Source organism: Oncorhynchus kisutch, linkage group LG1, assembly GCF_002021735.2.
Source record: "Oncorhynchus kisutch isolate 150728-3 linkage group LG1, Okis_V2, whole genome shotgun sequence".
Taxonomy (NCBI): Eukaryota; Metazoa; Chordata; class Actinopteri; order Salmoniformes; family Salmonidae; genus Oncorhynchus; species Oncorhynchus kisutch.
In genome coordinates, this window is record NC_034174.2 from 54244824 (window position 1) to 54262663 (window position 17840).

Genomic DNA, 17840 nt, shown 5'->3' on the forward strand with positions numbered 1-17840 from the left:
CAGTACTTTGTGGACCTTGTGAAACAGACCCTTGAGAAGATGGACATAGATATCAACAGTGTGTTGGTAATGCAACAGACAAGCAGCTAATATGCAGGGACAATACAGGGGCTTCTCTGCATTGCTCACAAGATAGTCTCCTAACCAAGTACACATATTATGTTACTCACATGTCCTCAACCTTGTGCTAACTGACATCACTGGTGTTGTTGTGGCAAGTGAATCCATTTTGTCACTACTGAACGACTTTGCAGTGTTCATTCGAGATTCCTACAAGCGCATGAAGCTTTGAAAAGGATGTGACCATAAAACCTGCCATCCGAAGCAAGGCCCAAGGGTACAAGGATGCTCTCCTAAAGTATGAAACCATACTTACAGCTGAAGTTTTTCTCAGGATTATTGAGCAGCCATCCCCCCTCTCTAAATATTTGCAAACAAGTGGCATGGATATTGTAACAGCACAGCACTTGGTGACGGGAACGGAGGATAACCTGAGAAAGTGTGCCCGAGACTTTGAGGGTGTGAAGAGGGCAGCAGACGACTTTGTTGAGCGGGCCAATGGCATTCTGGAGGAGCAGCAGGACTGTGATGCCGAAGCTCAGACTGCTCTCCCAGAGAAGAGAACAACAAAAAAAGAAGAGAATCAGGTGAGTTGGCAGAAAACGAGCCCATTGCTAATGCATACATGGATTACAAAATCAAGATCCACAATGTGGTACTGAACACTGTTGGAAGTATTCACAGCCGTTATGCAGCAGATGCAGTGCTGTGTACAGATGTCTCCTGCATGAATCCGAAGCATTTTCCTGAGATCAGAGAAAAGAGCCTTCCAAAGACAGCCATGAAGGAGCTCAGCAAATGCTTACTGGAATTTGAACATGCCACTGTTGAGGCATTTTAGGCTGAACTGATCAGCCTTGCACAACAGTGGGAAAAACTGAAACCGTCTGCATTGGAGGAGTACAACACAAGGGCTGCTTCCGCCAGTGATGAATCAGGGAAAGGCTTTGAGGATCCTGTTGAAAGTGTGAAGTTGGGGCGCAGAAGTTGTTCCACGTGAAAGCAGCATATTGGGCAGTTATCTTCTCCTGTCTCAGTACAATCTGCTCATGGATGCGCATCACATCATTGGTTTGGGCTAGAGGTTCCTCCTCACCTTATCCATCACTCAGGTGGCTTGTGAGAGAACCTTCTGCACCCTGATATTTGTGAAGAACCGTCTAAGAACCTCCTTCACTCAAGAGAACCTTGAAGCATTCCTTTTGATGGCAACAGAGAAGGAGATTCTTATGGGACTTGACAAAGATGACATCATTGACAAGATGAGTTACTGCGCCGCCTACTGGTTTACTAGTGGTAATTACTTACTGGTTAGCTATGCAATGACTCTTCCTTAACAGGCTGACAATGGGGAATTTACTTGCAGTTATGTAGCCAACGTTCAATTGCATTGACGCAGTCTATAGATGTTTATTTTTGTGCTATTTGCTTTATGGACACCAGTGAGTGAACATTGTAGAGGAGTGCTTTTTTGACTTTTGTATTATACTTACTTACATTCTTGTAGCTTATGTTCAAGTTCAGTGAATGTATGTGTGTGAAGTTTTTTTGATATGCTTGATGCTTGAATATAAAGATAATCATTTGAACATTTGAGCTAACAATGTATATCTCATTCTCTTTTTAAAAAGTGTAGGCTAATTGTTTTGTGTGTCTAGCCTTGTACATTTGTATGTTCTATGATTGGTGTATTCCTAGGGAGTTTTTGAGGTTGCACCCATAGCCATAGCATACCTTAAAAACTCCAAGCCAAGCCTCATGCAATGACATGTCAAGTAAAAAAATTCACAAATTCAGCTGTGTTTAATATTTGTTTTGCTGTAATAAAGGCTTTTTCATTAGAACAGCCTCTCTGGTATTATTTCAAATTTATTTAGTGTTTACACTGTTCCAAATCCCCCTTTTTTCTCCACCTCCTGCCTAAATGACGTGCCCAAAGATATGCATATAATCGGTACCATTGGAAAGAAAACACTTTGTAGAAATGCTAGTTTGTAGAAATGCTAAAATGATGTAGGAGAATATAACACAATATATATGGTAGGAGAAAAACCAAAGAAAAACCAACCAGAATGTTTTTTGTCAGCTTCCAATTGAACATCTTTCAGAAATAAATATTATCGTTTGATTACATTTTAGGGTATGTGAGGAGCAAATAGAAGCGTATTGTGACTTGTTGAAACAAAGTTTAGGGGCACATTTTTGGATTCCTTTCTCTGCAAGTTGAATGAGTGGATTACTATAATTGATGACGCCAACTAAACAGACTTTTGGGATATAAAGAAGGATTTTATCTCACAAAACGACACTACATGTTATAGCTGGGACCCTTTTGGATGACAAATCAGAGGAAGATTTTCAAAAAGTAAGTGAATATTTCATCTTTATATATGAATGAAACCTGTGCAGATGGAAAAATATTTGTATGTGGGGTGCCGTCCTCAAACAATCGCATGACATGTTGTCGCTGTAATAGCTACTGCAAATCGCATGACATGTTGTCGCTGTAATAGCTACTGCAAAACGGACAGTGCTACATGTTATAGCTGGGACCCTTTGGATGACAAATCAGAGGAAGATTTTCAAAAAGTGAATATTTCATCTTTATATGTGAATGTATGAAACCTGTGCCGATGGAAAAATATTTTTATGTGGGGTGCCATCCTCAAACAATCACATGGCATGTTTTCGCTGTAATAGCTACTGAAAATCAGACAGTGCAGTTAGATTTACAAGAATTTAAGCTTTTAGCCGATATAAGACACTTATATGAACCTGAATGTTTAAAATCCATAATATTTATTAGAATGTATTTGAATTACGAGCCCTCCAGTTTCACCAGAAGTTGTCCCACTAGCGGGACACCGATCCTTATTAATGAGCGACAGTGAGCAGCCACCACTGGAGGGAAATGCCGATTGTGACAATCAGCAGCAAGTGATAATCGCTAACGAGGATCAAGGACAAGTTGGTGTTATAATGGCAATGTTTTGGGACTATCACTGAGTTTGTGGAAGAGAACAAGGACTATACAGACTATGTCTTCGCAAATGGAATTACAGATGACACTAAAAAGCGCTCAATTCTATTGAGTGTGTGTGGGGCTAAAACCTACAAGCTAATAAAGAATTTGTCTACACCACGGAGACTGGGTGAAATTCCTTTTGTGGATGTAGTTGCTCTCGTTCAGACTCACCACAATCTAAAGCCTTCAGTTATTGTCCAGAGGTTCAGGTTTAACTGCCATTTTCGGGAAAACAGGTCAGTCTGTTGCTAAATTTGTTGCTGAATTACGTAAACTCTCTGAACATTGTGAGTTTGGGGCTATGTTAGCGGACATGCTCCATGATAGATTAGTCTGTGGCATTAATGAGGACGGCACACAGCGCCGTTTGCTGGGGGAAGCCACACTGATTTTCAAGTGAGCATTGGAACTACCTCAAGAGATGGAGATGACCATCAGTCATGCTAAAAATATTCAAAAGGCCAACAGTGGAAGTTGTGCAGTGCATCAGGAGACAGAGGCGGCAGCAAAAAGGGGAAAAGCAATGGAATGTTTCAGATGTGAGGGAACACATTACGCAAACAACTCAGTTCAAGGATACGGTTTATCACAATTGCAACAAAAAGGGAAATTTTGCTAACAAATGCAGGGATCCTAGGAGCAAGCCAGAGAGTGGGCAGACTGGGCAGGGCAAGTTCACAGCAAAGAAGCCGCAGTCAGCAGTGCACCACCTAGATAGCATAGAAAAGGAGGAAGAGCATTGTTCCTACAACATGTTTAATGTGAGTGAGCCGTGTGCAGAGCCGATCTCTGCTACAGTTGAGGTAGTTGGAAAGCAGATGAGGATGGAAGCTGACACGGGGGCCTCTGCCTTGGTTATCACTGAGGAGACCTACAAACAAATGTGGGGCTCAAAACAGGCTTAAGCCCTCACACCAGCAGGGATCAGGCTGTGTACGTACACCGGGGAGACCATACCATTGCTGGGAGCTCTAGAGGTGGACATTGCATACAACAGCCAGGAAGTGAGAGCATGGCTGCTGGTGGTGAAAGGGAATGGGCCTAGTTTACTAGGGCTGGGCAAGAGTTCTGAAAAGTGATAGCAGTCCGTATATGTGGGGACTACAAACTAGATCAAACCATCAACAGGGCCTTTAAGCTGGCCGCTTACCCACTGCCATGGGTGGAGGACCTGTTTGCGACGCTTGCAGGAGGCAAGACGTTCTCAAAGCTTAACATGAGTCACGTTTACCAACAGCTCCTCCTGGACGAGGACTCAAAAGAGAATGTCACAGTCAGCAGGCACAAAGGCTTGATTTTCGGAGTGGCGTCCAGTCCAGCCATTTCCCAGAGGACAATGGACAATCTGCTGCAGGGGATCCCTCATGTAGCAGTGCAACTGGACAAGATTACAGGGGAGACGGAGGAGGAGCACCTCCACCATCTGGATCAGGTGTTAAAGAAATTCTCCAAGGCAGGGCTGCGCCTGAAGCGTAGCAAGTGCACATTCCAAGCCCAGACTGTGACATACCTAGGTCACAAAATCACAGTGCAGGGTCTGTCCTGTGGAGGTTGTTCCTGGGCATGGTGAACTACCATGGTAAGTTCCTCCCTGAGCTGTCAATAGTGATGGCCAGCACAAGAGAAAGCTTTCAAGGAAGTGACAGCACTACTACAATCAGCACAACTACTGGTTAATTTTGACCAAAACAAAGAGATCATTCTCTCATGTGACGCCTCACCCTATGGTGTCGGGGCAGTACTCTCTCATCGGATGGAGGATGGGTCAGAGAAACCCATTGGATTCGCATCACGTACGCTGACGAGTGTTGAGAAGGGTTATTCACAGTTAGACAAGGAAGGTCTGGCCATGGTCTTTGCTGTGAAACGCTTTCATCAGTACCTCTATGTGCGTCATTTCACCATATGCACTGACCACAAACCACTGATGATCTTTTTTCAGTGAATCAAGATGCATTCCTCTCAAGGCTTCAGCAAGGATACAGCGCGCTGGGCCCGCACACTGTCAGCTTACCAGTACACCATCGTGTACAGAGCGGAGAAGGACAATGCAAACGCAGACGTGCTCAGCCATCTCCCAACCAGAGATGCCCGCCACAACTGTGGTGCCTCCCGAGACAATTTTCCTAATAGAGAGATTGTCAATTCCACCTGTTAATGCCAAACAGATCAAACAGTGGACAGACCGGGATCCTATCCTGGTGCAAGTGAAAATATTCCTTATGCAAGGTTGGCCTCCTGTAGTAGAGGATGATGGAATTAAACCTTATGCAAAGCGTAAAAGCGCAGGATGGCTGCATACTCTTGGGGTCCAGAGTGGTTGTTCCGCCCCCTGGCCATTCACAAGTCATGGATGAGGTCCATGAGTCTCACCCGGGTGCCTCCCGGGTGAAACGTTTAGCCAGATCTTACATCTGGTGGCCTAACATGGATCAGGATGTAGAAAACAAGTGCCAGATCAACCAGAAGATGGTGTGCCACCCACGCCACTAGATCTGTGGGAGTGGCTTGACTGCCCATGGTCCAGGCTGCACATAGACTTTGCAGGCCCTTTTGTGGGCCACATGTTCCTTGTCATGGTGGACGCGCACTCCAAATGGCTGGAGGCTCACATCATGAGCAACATCAAGCGACCACAACCATCAAAAAGCTTCTGCAGGTTTTTGCAACCCATGGTCTGCCTGACTCTCTTGTGTCCGACAAAGCAACAATCTTTACCTGTGACTTGTTCCAAGAACTCATGCAGAGAAACGGGATTCGCCATGTCTGCAGTGCTCTGTTTCACTCGGCCTCAAACCGCTTAGCGGAGTGGGCCGTTCAGACACTGAAAGAGGGGCTAAAAAGGATGACTGTGGGAACCATCACAACTAAGCTCTCTCGGTTCTTGTTCCAGAACCGCATCACGCCACAAAAAACAACAAGACAGGCACCAGCTGAGATGTTGATGGGCAGAAAGCCAAAAGCTCACCTGGATCTACTGTGGCCGTCTTCCTGTGGCATATAGTTCCACAGGAAGACGTGCACTCTAATATCGCACTGAGAATAATGCCCAACAACACAGGGCGCAGAAAATGTGGACCAACCCAACACACAGGGTACCAGGTCCAGAGCACGAACACCAAACATCCTACACACGTAACATATGAGTAATCCCGCACAAAACAAGGGCAGGTAGCCTATGATCGGTGGCGGCTAGTACGCCGGTGACAACCGGAGCACCTCTCGAATAGGCAGGGGAGCCAACTTCGGCGGAAGTCGTGACAAGAAGGTTACGGGGTTTCTAATCAATGTAAAATGGAATTAAAATGACAGATTTAAAAGTGAAATTAGAATGAAAGGCTACAACACAACAACCAAAATCCAACAGGAAGGCTGCTACTTCGGCTATAATCTGAGTGGAATTATGTGTAGGCTAAAATACTTTGCATGGTCAATTCGAGGTCTGCAATGGCCATACAGCATTTACTGCATGCAGCCTCCTCAGAAGACAGAGCAAACATACTTTTTGCACTTTGCAGAGCTGTTGTCAAGGAAGTGAGTTTGTGTTTATACAGGACCACCCGCCCCGACATACCATCAACCAATTATGTCAATGCCGAGCTATACAGAGCCATCCGCATTGTTACAAAGTTTGAGAGGCACATGCCGATGTGGTACTGAGCTTGATTTGGCCTTTGCATGCAACTGGAGGCTCTACAATTGTGTCACACACTTCATAGGAATCATCTGGCCACATTTGCGGATCAAGCATAAATTGTCTTTAACTGTAGGACGATGAGAAACGCAGTAACATTATGGCTAGCTTCAATTAGCCTAGTTAGCTAGCTTCTCTTGGTTTGATGCAGTCAAGACAGGTATAATGCAATCGGATGGGATGATAAATAACTAGCAAGAAGTTAGTCCAGCGCGAGACAACAGCGGTTGCAGTCTCTCCCTCTGAGCCTCCCATGTCTAAAAGGCGCTGCATGGTCAATCCGACCTCTGCATTGGCCATGCAGCATTTACATTGATAATGGCTTCTGCAGAAGTCAGGGCATTTATACTTCTTGCGCTTCGCGGAGCAGCGCAGAGATGTTGTGGAGGAAGTTGACAAGGAAGTGAGTTTGTGTTTATACAGGACCTCCCGTCCTCACCTACATTCAACCAATCATGTCAATGCAGAGCAATACTGAGCCCTCTGCCTTGTTATAACATTTTAGAAGGGCACGGTGATGTAGTATGGAGCTCAATTAGGCCTTTACATGCCCCCGGAGGCTCCTCAATTGCATCACACCATCCATATGGCACCTGCAAACCACAATTTCTATATACGGATCAAGCATAAATTGCCTTTTACTCACATTCACACACCGAACAGCTTCCGCATCCTTAATAGCTTACAGCTGCTCACTCTTTGCCTCTCTCTCCCTTTCTCCATAGCTCCGGTTTAATAAAGTATCAAAACAATTGGCTTTTCTGCTGCTTCCTTCACTCAGATCGGACCAGTTGTCCTTTTCGGTCCTTTCAGAACACGTATGCATGTGGGGTCCGGGGCTTTCTGTTGTCCATTTCGGAATGGGAAATCTAACTCCCACCATACAAGTTTTGTCCTCATCAGTCAGATTATTCAAATTCAATCATGATGTCTTTAGAGAGTGGTTAGAGGGACAATAGAGCACTAAGTACCAGATCATTAGCAAGGGTCATTAGCAAGTTTGGTAGGCTACCCATCAGCGTCATACATTTGCGCAGTCTTAGAATGAGATTACCATGACCAAAGGTCACATGGAATTTGACTGCGGTCATGACTCATGACTGCCGGTGTTGCAGTATGGTCACACAACAGCCATTTCTGATTCAAATAGAATCCCCTCAGCATTGCTCTGATGTCCAAAATATTTCAGATCGAAATGTCATGATTTCTATATTGGTCAGTCCAAAATGGATTTTTAATTCTGTCATGGAAATCATTTTATTTCCTATTACCAAGTCATTTACGGTTTCTATGCCTTTAGTTTTTGATGTGGACCAATGTATCTGTGAATTCTGAAAACTGCATGGATTGTTCCATAGGGGGGTGTTTTTTTGGAAATGATATTGTTTCTTGTAGAATCTGTTTAATTTTCTTCAATATTGTTATAGTGTTCTTAACTATGATGTTCTTAGCTCAGTCCTTTGAAAAACAGACACATGAAAAGATACTGGGGATGAGCATGCACATCTTCAATATGTACCCATTGTTCCTCTTTAGTACCTTTAACAATGTCCCAAATAAAAGCCTTGGGTGGTGAGTTGATACAATTCCATGTCTGGATGTTTAAATCCACCCTCAGACTTAGGGAGATGTAAAACTTTCCTATTTATTCTGTGAGTTTTATTTTCCCATATAAAGTCTGTAGTGGCCAAGTAATATTTTTAAAGAATGTCTGCAGTGAGGTAATTGGTATTACCGAAAATATATATAAAGCCTTTGGGAGCCATGCCATTCTAATGAGGTTCATTCTTCCTGTAATATTTATGTGAATATTGTTCCATTTAATTAATTAATTCATTTATCTGCTTTCATGTTGTTGAGGAATGATATAAAGTTATCTTTTATATATTTGTTTTTTTGTCACTTACTAATTATTTAACTTAAAGGATCGCTGTAGTTCATGAGTTATTCTTTTTCCTTTTGTCATTATTTCAGTTTTTTCCACTTACATTTCATATCCTGACATTTTAGAGTATTCTGAAATTACAGAACATTGAGTTTTTGATATTAGTCTGGTATATCAGAAGATCTTTGGTAAATAAGTTCAGTTTATGTAAATGTTTACCAACACTGATACCTGTTATATTTGGCCCTAATCTATGGATGTCACATGACTGAGAATACAAATATAGTAGGGGTGTGGATCAGAAAACCAGTCAGTATCTAGTGTGACCACCATTTGCCTCATGCGGTACGACACATCTCCTTCACATAGAGTTGATCAGGCTGGTGATTGTGGCCTGTGAAATGTTGTCCCACTCCTCTTCAATGGCTGTGCGAAGTTACTGGACATTGGCGGGAACTGGAACGCGCTGTCGTACACGTCGATCCAGAGCATCCAAACGTGTTCAGTGGATGACATGTTTGGTGAGTATGCAAGCTATGGGAAAACTAGTACATTTTCTTGTGTAATTGTGTAAAGATCCTTGCGACATGTGGCCGTTCATTATCATGGTGAAACATGAGGTGATGGCGGGGAATGAATGGCACTACAATGGGCCTCAGGATGGTGAGCATGCACCTGTGTAATGGTCATGCTGTTTAATCAGCATCTTGATATGCCACACTTGTCAGGTGGATGGATTGTCTTGGCAAAGGAGAAATGCTCACTAACAGGGATGTAAACAAAATTTTGGGGATATTATATTTCAGCTCATGAAACATGGGACCAACACTTCCCATGTTGTGTTTATATTTTTGTTCAATGTATATAATATTTAAGGCTGAAGGCTTAAGTTTGGAATAGAAAAGGCCATTCAAGATGTTTGAAAGCCTTTCCAGCATCAACAGCCATAACTGACACATCTACATCTTATTTGTTAGTGTATTGTAAACTCTCACTGTCCTCTCACATCCTCTCACTGTCAACTGCATTTATTTTCAGCAAACTTAACATGTGTAAATATTTGTATGAACATAACAAGATTCAACAACTGAGACATAAACTAAACAAGTTCCACACAGACATGTAACGAACAGAAATGGAATAATGTGTCCCTGAACAAAGGGGGGTTCAAAATCAAAAGTAAGTCAGTATCTGGTGTGGCCACCAGCTGCATTAAGTACTGCAGTGCATCTCCTCCTCATGGACTGCACCAGAGTTGCCAGTTCTTGCTGTGAGATGTTACCCCACTCTTCCGCCAAGGCACCTGCAAGTTCCCAGATATTTCTGTGAGGGAATTGCCCTAGCCCTCACCCTCCGATCCAAAAGGTCCCGGGCGTGCTCAATGGGATTGAGATCCGGGTTCTTCGCTGGCCATGGCAGAACACTGACATTCCTGTCTTGCAGGAAATCACGCACATAACGAGCAGTATGGCTGGTGGCATTGTCATGCTGGAGAGTCATGTCAGGATGAGCCTGCAGGAAGGGTACCACATGAGGGAGGAGGATGTCTTCCCTGTAACGCACAGCGTTGAGATTGCCTGCAATGACAACAACCTCAGTCTGATGATGCTGTGACACACTGCCCAAGATCATGACGGACCCTCCACCTCCAAATCGATCACGCTCCAGAGTACAGGCCTCGGTGTAACGCTCATTCCTTCGACGATAAATGTGAATCCGACCATCACCCCCTGGTGAGAGAGAACTGTGACTCGTCGACTAGCCTAGTGGTTAGAGCTTTGGACTAGTTACCTGTCGTTCTGTCGTTCTGTCGTTCTGCCCCTGAACAGGCAGTTAACCCACTGTTCCTAGGCCGTCATTGAAAATAAGAATTTGTTCTTAACTGACTTGCCTAGTTAAATAAAGATAAAATAAAAAAGAGCACTTTTTGCCAGCGCTGTCTGGTCCAGCGATGGTGAGTTTGTGCCCATAGGGGACGTTGTTGCCGGTGATGTCTGGTGAGGACCTGCCTTACAACAGGCCTACAAGCCCTGAGCACTGATGGAGGGATTGTGCGTTCCTGGTGTAACTCGGGCAGTTGTTGTTGCCATCCTGTACCTGTTCCGCAGGTGTGATTGTCAGATGTACCGATCCTGTGCAGGTTTTGTTGCAAGTGGTCTGCCACTGCGAGGACGATCAGCTGTCCGTTTTGTCTCCCTGTTGCGCTGTCTTAGGCGACTCACAGTTTGGACATTGCAATTTATTGCCATATCCACATCTGCAGTCCTCATGCCTCCTTGCAGCATGGCTAAGGCACGTTCACACAGATGAGCAGGGACCCTGGGCATCTTTCTTTGGTGTTTTTCAGAGTCCGTAGAAAGGCCTCTTTAGTGTCCTAGGTTTTCATAACTGTGACCTTAATTGCCTACCGTCTGTAAGCTGTTAGTGTCTTAACGACCGTTCCACAGGTGCTTGGTCATTAGTTGTTTATGGTCCATTGAACAAGCATGGGAAACAGTGTTTAAAGCCTTTACAATGAAGATCTATGAAGTTATTTGGATCTTTACGACTTATCTTTGAAAGACAGGGTCCTGAAAAAGGGGCATTTCTTTTTTTGCTGAGTTTATTATACTGAAACATGTTATTGTATTTGTTTGTAAGTGTCTTTTTTATATAAGCCCTTGATTAATATGGTAAGACTTTTGCCATTCTGTTGCTTGTGAGTTTTATTTTATTTTCACAGTTTATTAAACGTATGGGTCTGTAATCTTCAGGGGACTAGATTTTCCTGGTTTTAATATAACTGATACATGAATTGAGTGACATGTTGTCATTTGATTAAATAGGGGTGCTACTTTGTCCCAGAATGTCAAATAAAAGTATAATGTAAAGCCATTCATACCTGGTGCTTTTTTCCTCTGAAATGTTTTAACAGTGTCTAATATTTATTTATTATAGGGTAATTTCTATTTTTAGTAATGATTTTTTGTCTGCTGGTATTTCCTTCAGGGTTATTGGGTCTAAGAAGGCTGTAGGTTCAGTCCAAATGTTGTTTAATTCTGATTTATATAGAAACTTTTAAAAATTGCTATTAATAGCGTTGTTGTTTCTAATTAAAGCACGTATTCTTATTTTTTTTATTAACTGGTTTGGCGTGTTTGTTTTGTGAGGGCTGCGAGGTGATTACCTTGTTTATTTGCCATTAAATAGTATGCTTTATTTGAGTTTAACCTGGATCTTGTTGGATCTCTTCAAAAGAAAAACATCATATTCCTGCTTAAGTTCCTACATTTAATTAGATTTTTTACCTTGTAAAGATTTTTATGGGCTTTTTCTAAGATAGTGATTCCTTTTTTATTGATTTATTTCTAACTCAGATTTAGCTTTTGCAGAGTATGAGATTGTCATTTCCCTTATGCACACCTTAAAAGCATCCCAAATTATGTCAGGGTCGGCTTTTCTCTGTCCTCATTTGTAATGGTTAAAGTCTTTTATTTTTTAGTTCACGTATTTAATACATTTTGGGTTTTGAAGATGCACTCTGTTCATTCTCCATATTCTTTCGCTAAGTGTATTTTCTGTTGGTGTAACGAAGCATGATACAGGAGAATGATCCAATACCACTATGTCATGGATTTTTTTAACCCAATTCTCAAATAGCTTTTGAATTTGCCTTTTTGATTGCTATGTCTGTCTAGCTTACTGAATGTGTGATTTAGGCTGCCTGCTAAAATAATAGTTCCTGTCTGGGTTTGATCTAATGTAGCTCTAAAAACACCAGATTTGCCCAAGGGGGTTATACAATTAAGTCAATGTGTACAGTCAGGTCCATAAATATTTGGACATTGACCAAGTTATTATTATTTTAGCTGTCTACCAGCATATTTGGGTTGGAACGGTGTAGGAATTACATCACTTTTTATGTGTCCCCCCTCTTTTTTGTTGTTGTTAAGTGACCAAAAGTATTTGTACTATTGGCTGCTCAGCTGTTCCATTGCCAGTTGTGTGTTATTCCCTCATTAGTTAATTTACAAGTAAGCAGATAAAAGGTCTAGAGCTGATTTCAAGTGTGGCATTTGCATTTGGAATCTGTTGCTGTTAACTCTCAATATGAAGCCCAAAGAGCTGTCACTGCCAGTGAAGCAAGTCATCATTGGGCTGAAAAATCGAAACAAACCCATTAGAGAGATAGCAAAAACATTAGGTGTGGCCAAATCAACTATTTGGTACATTCTTAAAAAGAAAGAATGCACAGGTGAGCTCAGGAACACCAAAAGACCCGGAAGACCACAGAAAACAACTGTGGTGGATGACAGAAGAATTATTTCCCTGGTGAAGAAAAACCCCTTCACAACAGTTGACCAGATCAAGAGCACCCTCCAGGAGGTAGGTGTATCTGTGTCAAAGTCAACAATCAAGAGAAGACTTCACCAGAGTAAATACAGAGGGTTTACCACAAGATGTAAATCATTGGTAAGCCTCAAAAACAGGAAGGCCAGATTAGAGTTTGCCAAAAAACATCTTAAAAAAGCCTGTACAGTTCTGGAACAATATCCTATGGACAGATGAGACAAAGATCAACTTGTACCAGAATGATGGGAAGAGAAGAGTATGGAGAAGGGAATCATGGTGGAGGTAGTGTTATGGCGTGGCCATGTATGGCTGCCAATGGAACTGGTTCCCTTGTATTTATTGATGATGTGAGTTCTGAAGTATTTTGGGCTATATGATCTGCTCAGATTCAGCCAAATGCTTCAAAACTCATTGGATGGCGCTTCACAGTGCAGATGGACAATGACCCAAAAGCATACTGTGAATACTTTTTTAAGGTAAAGAAGTGGAATGTTCTGCAATGGTCAAGTTAATCACCTGACCTGAATCCAATTGAACATGCATTTCACTTGCTGAAGACAAAATGCCCCAAGAATAAGCAGGAACTGAAGACAGCTGCAGTAATGGCCTGGCAGAGCATCACCAGGGAAGAAACCCAGCATCTGGTGATGTCTATGGGTTCCAGACGTCAGGCAGTCATTGACTGCAAAGGATTTGCAAACAAGTATTAAAACTCATAATTTAATTTATGATGAATTACTTTTGAGCTCTTAAAATTGGGGAGCTATGTATAAAAATGGTTGTAATTCCTACACGGTTCATACAATAATTTTGACAAAACCCTTAAATTAACGATGAAAGTCTACACTTAAAGCACATCTTGATGGTTTCCGTTCAAATCCATTGTGGTGGCATACAGAGCCAAAATGATGCAAATTGTGTCACTGTCCAAATACTTATGGACCTGGCTATATTTTTCACCTTGTTTTCTAATTCAAAATTAGAAAACGGCCTTCTTGGTACATGTGCTATGATATAAGGTAAACTGGTGTATTCTTATTTATCAGGATGCCCACATCTCTGCTGTTACTACAGGACGTGGTAGCATCCAACCCCGCTCCTCTTTAAATATTACATTTCTCCTTTTTTGAAGTGTAGCTCTGTCAGGAAAACCATATCTGCTGACAACCTCGTTAATTGTTCAAGAACGTTATGCTTTTTTTTGCAATCATGGAGCTTGTGCATATTCCATGTAATAAATTGGATTTTGTTGGCCTTTACTTGTATGGAATCAAAGTTAACTTAGTCTTTTCCATCTTGAAGAACCAGATAAAGCATTAGAGGGCATGGATATGGGGCAGTCATAGTATTGTATACATTACATACACTACAATTCAAAAGTTTGGGGTCACTTAGAAATTTCCTTGTTTTTGAATGAAAAGCAAAAAAAAATGTCCATGAAAATAACATAAAATTGATCAGAAATACAATGTAGACATTATTAATGTTGTAATGTTGTAGCTGGAAACGGTCAACTACCCGAAGGATATCCAGTCAACTTGGCACAACTGTGGGAGGCATTGGAGTCAACATGGGCCAGCATCCCTGTGCGTCCACACACCCATTCTCTCCTGCACCCCTACACATATTCACCCTCCTCCACACTTCCATCACACACCCATTCATATATACACACACACACCATGGTATAAAAATACTTTAAAGTACTATTGTACAGGCCTCCCAGGTGGCGCAGTGGTTAAGGGCGCTGTACTGCAGTGCCAGCTGTGGCCACCAGAGACTCTAGGTCCCGACAGGGAGGTCCGTGGGGCGACGCACAATTGGCCTAGCGTCGTCCGGGTTAGGGAGGGGTTGATAGGTAGGGATATCCTTGTCTCATCGCGCACCAGTGACTCCTGTGGCGGGCCGGGCGCAGTGTGCGCTAACCAAGGTTGCCAGGTGCACGGTGTTTCCTCCGACACATTGGTGCGGCTGGCTTCCGGGTTGGATGCACGCTGTGTTAAGAAGCAGTGCGGATTGGTTGGGTTGTGTATCGGAGGACGGTACCTAGTGCACCCTTTGCATTTTCCCCACTTTGTCATCTTCTCCGTGCAGGGGATCCCACTCTGCCAGTCTCCATTACGAGCAATGTTTGTAGGCCTTTGACTGGAAAGGTTTCTTGCAGCTTGATTAGGGCTTCATCGGCACTTGTGAATTCCAACCTTTGCATTCCCTTCCATACCCACAGCACTCCCGGGAAGCAGAGTTGAGATTTGGTCCCCTTTTCCTCCAGTGACTTGCGTCTTTTTTTCAGCTTAGCAGACAGTTCCTGGACGAATCAATTGGTCTAGCCTTGGAATTTTATCTCCTTTCCCCCTTTTAACCTCCAGAAGGTTGACTTTTGTCTGATTGTTTCATAGTTCCATAGTTTGAAGATAACCATGTGTGGGTATTTGGCGTTCTTCGGCATCATTCCAGATCCTCTGGTGATATACCTACGTCAAGTTCCTCGGATGTCAGTTTGACTATGTAGCTGGAAAGGTCTCCTTTTTCTGCGTCTTCTGGTAAGGACAATATTCTCACGGCTCATTCTGTTTTCTTGCTGGTCCTATTCCTCTTCTAAAGTTTGAAACTTTGTTTCCAAAAGGCACATTTTGTTTTCTTGTTCTGCCTTGTTTGTTCGTGTCTGACCCGATAGCTTCTACTGTCTTTTCGAGCGAACATATTTGAGCAGTTTGTTTGTTTTGGTGTGCATTGAGAGTATTTTAGCTATGTTTTCCTAGATAGCATTTAACTATTAATTAGTCTTGTTTGCGTCTCCAAGTTGCTCTTTGGCTTTTCCTTTTGAAGGAAGCCATTGTCTGTTGGATTCGGGTCTCTGCTCTGATTTACAAACTGGTTGGTTTGCTGTTGTACAAAGCTGATCGCTCACACTCTCCAAGTTTTTTGGGAAAATGTTGATTTATCACGTTTAGAGGCTTGATTTAAACTTTGTCTGGTTTCTACATATAACCACAGTTTTGTCAGTACAAAATGGAGATCCTCACACCCCATGCATCCTATCGGTACACACATGCACATGTTGTATTTTATTTTGTTAAAGCCTTTTCCATTATATTCTTACTGCAAAATATATGTGTTGTCTGTTTAATAAACAAAATAATCTGCCACGTAACTAATTATAAAATAGTTACAGTCTTGTCATCGCTGCAACTCCCGTACGGACTCGGGAGAGGTGAAGGTCGAGAGCCCGTACGTCCTCTGAAACACAACCCAGCCAAGCCGCACTGCTTCTTGACACAATGCCCACTTAACCCGGAAGCACCAATGTGTCGGAGAAAACACTGTACCATCCCGCCACAGTAGTTGCTAGTGCGCGAAGGAACAAGAACATCCCTGCCAGCCAAACCCTCCCCTAAACCGGACAACGCTGTGCCAATTGTGTACTGTCCCATTGGTCTCCTAGTCGCAGCTGACTGCGACAGAGCCTGGACTCGAACCAGGATCTCTAGTGGCACAGCTAGCACAACGATGCAGTGCCTTAGACCACGGTGCCACCGGGTAGGCCCTGACCTGACCAAATTCAAATAGAAATGTGAGTTATAGATCTGTCATTATCATTGAAAGTAAGTCGAAGAATCAGTAAATCTGTTCTACAGTGCATTCGGAAAGTATTCAGACCCCTTGACTTTTTACACTTTTTGTTACATTACAGCCTTATTCTAAAATGAATTGAATTATTATTTGTCCTCATCAATCTACACACAATACCCCATAATGACGAAGCAAAAACAGGTTTTTAGAAATGTTTGCATTAGATCTGGGTTTGTGACAGGGCTACATTCATCACGACGCAAGTGATGCAAGCTGCTGCAAAACACCCAAAAGGGATGTCAGCCCTGAATCCTATGAATTGGAGAAAACAAATGTCAGTTTAGGTCTTGCTGCTTCTCTGCCAAGAATGTTATGTTTGAAATTCCGGTAATGTTTTATTATTGGCCAGCTAGCCGTGTGTCATGTTTTGACTGAGAGTGCGAGAAATCTGCTGATCCTGCCACGCAGCCTTGAGTACCTTTCTAAATGATGCATAAAGGGTGTTTCGGTCATCTTTACAACTTCAGACTTTCAGGTGTAGTTGTGTGTGTATGTGTCTCATTTCTGACTCACGGTCCTGGTGCTCGGCCATCAGGCTGGAAAGGGAACTGCTCACCACATCTGCAGCTGATGAAAACAAATAAGGCTACATACAAAGAACCCTGGCCCTGTCCAGAATCAACACTTAGAACCTAAACCTATGGATCTGAGAAGATTGGATAGGTATCAGAAATATGGAATAAGCTACTACTACGCAGATCTAAAATATAAATAGTTACATATAATTACAGTTCATATAAGGAAATCAGTCCATTTAAATAAATAAATGACATCCTAATCTATGGATTTGACATGACTGGGAATACAGATATGCAAAAAAGGTTTGCCTCATCTCCTTCACATAGAGTTGATCAGGCTGAAATGTTGTCCCATGCTGTTGTACACAACGATCCAGAGCATCCCAAACATGCTCAAAGGGTGACATGTCTGGTGAGTATGCAGCCCGTGGAAGAACTGGGACATTTTCAGCTTCCAGGAATTGTGTACAGATTCTTGCGAAATTGGCCATTGAATGTGATCATTTGCCCACTGAAGTCAGTTACGACGCCAAACTGCAGTCAGGTCACGACCCTGGTGAGGACGGCGAGAATGCAGATGGGCTTCCCTGAGATGGTTACTGACAGCTTTTTGATATTCTGTCAGGTGGATAGATTATCTTGGCAAAGGAGAAATGCTCATTAACAGGGATGTAAACAAATTTGTGCCCACAG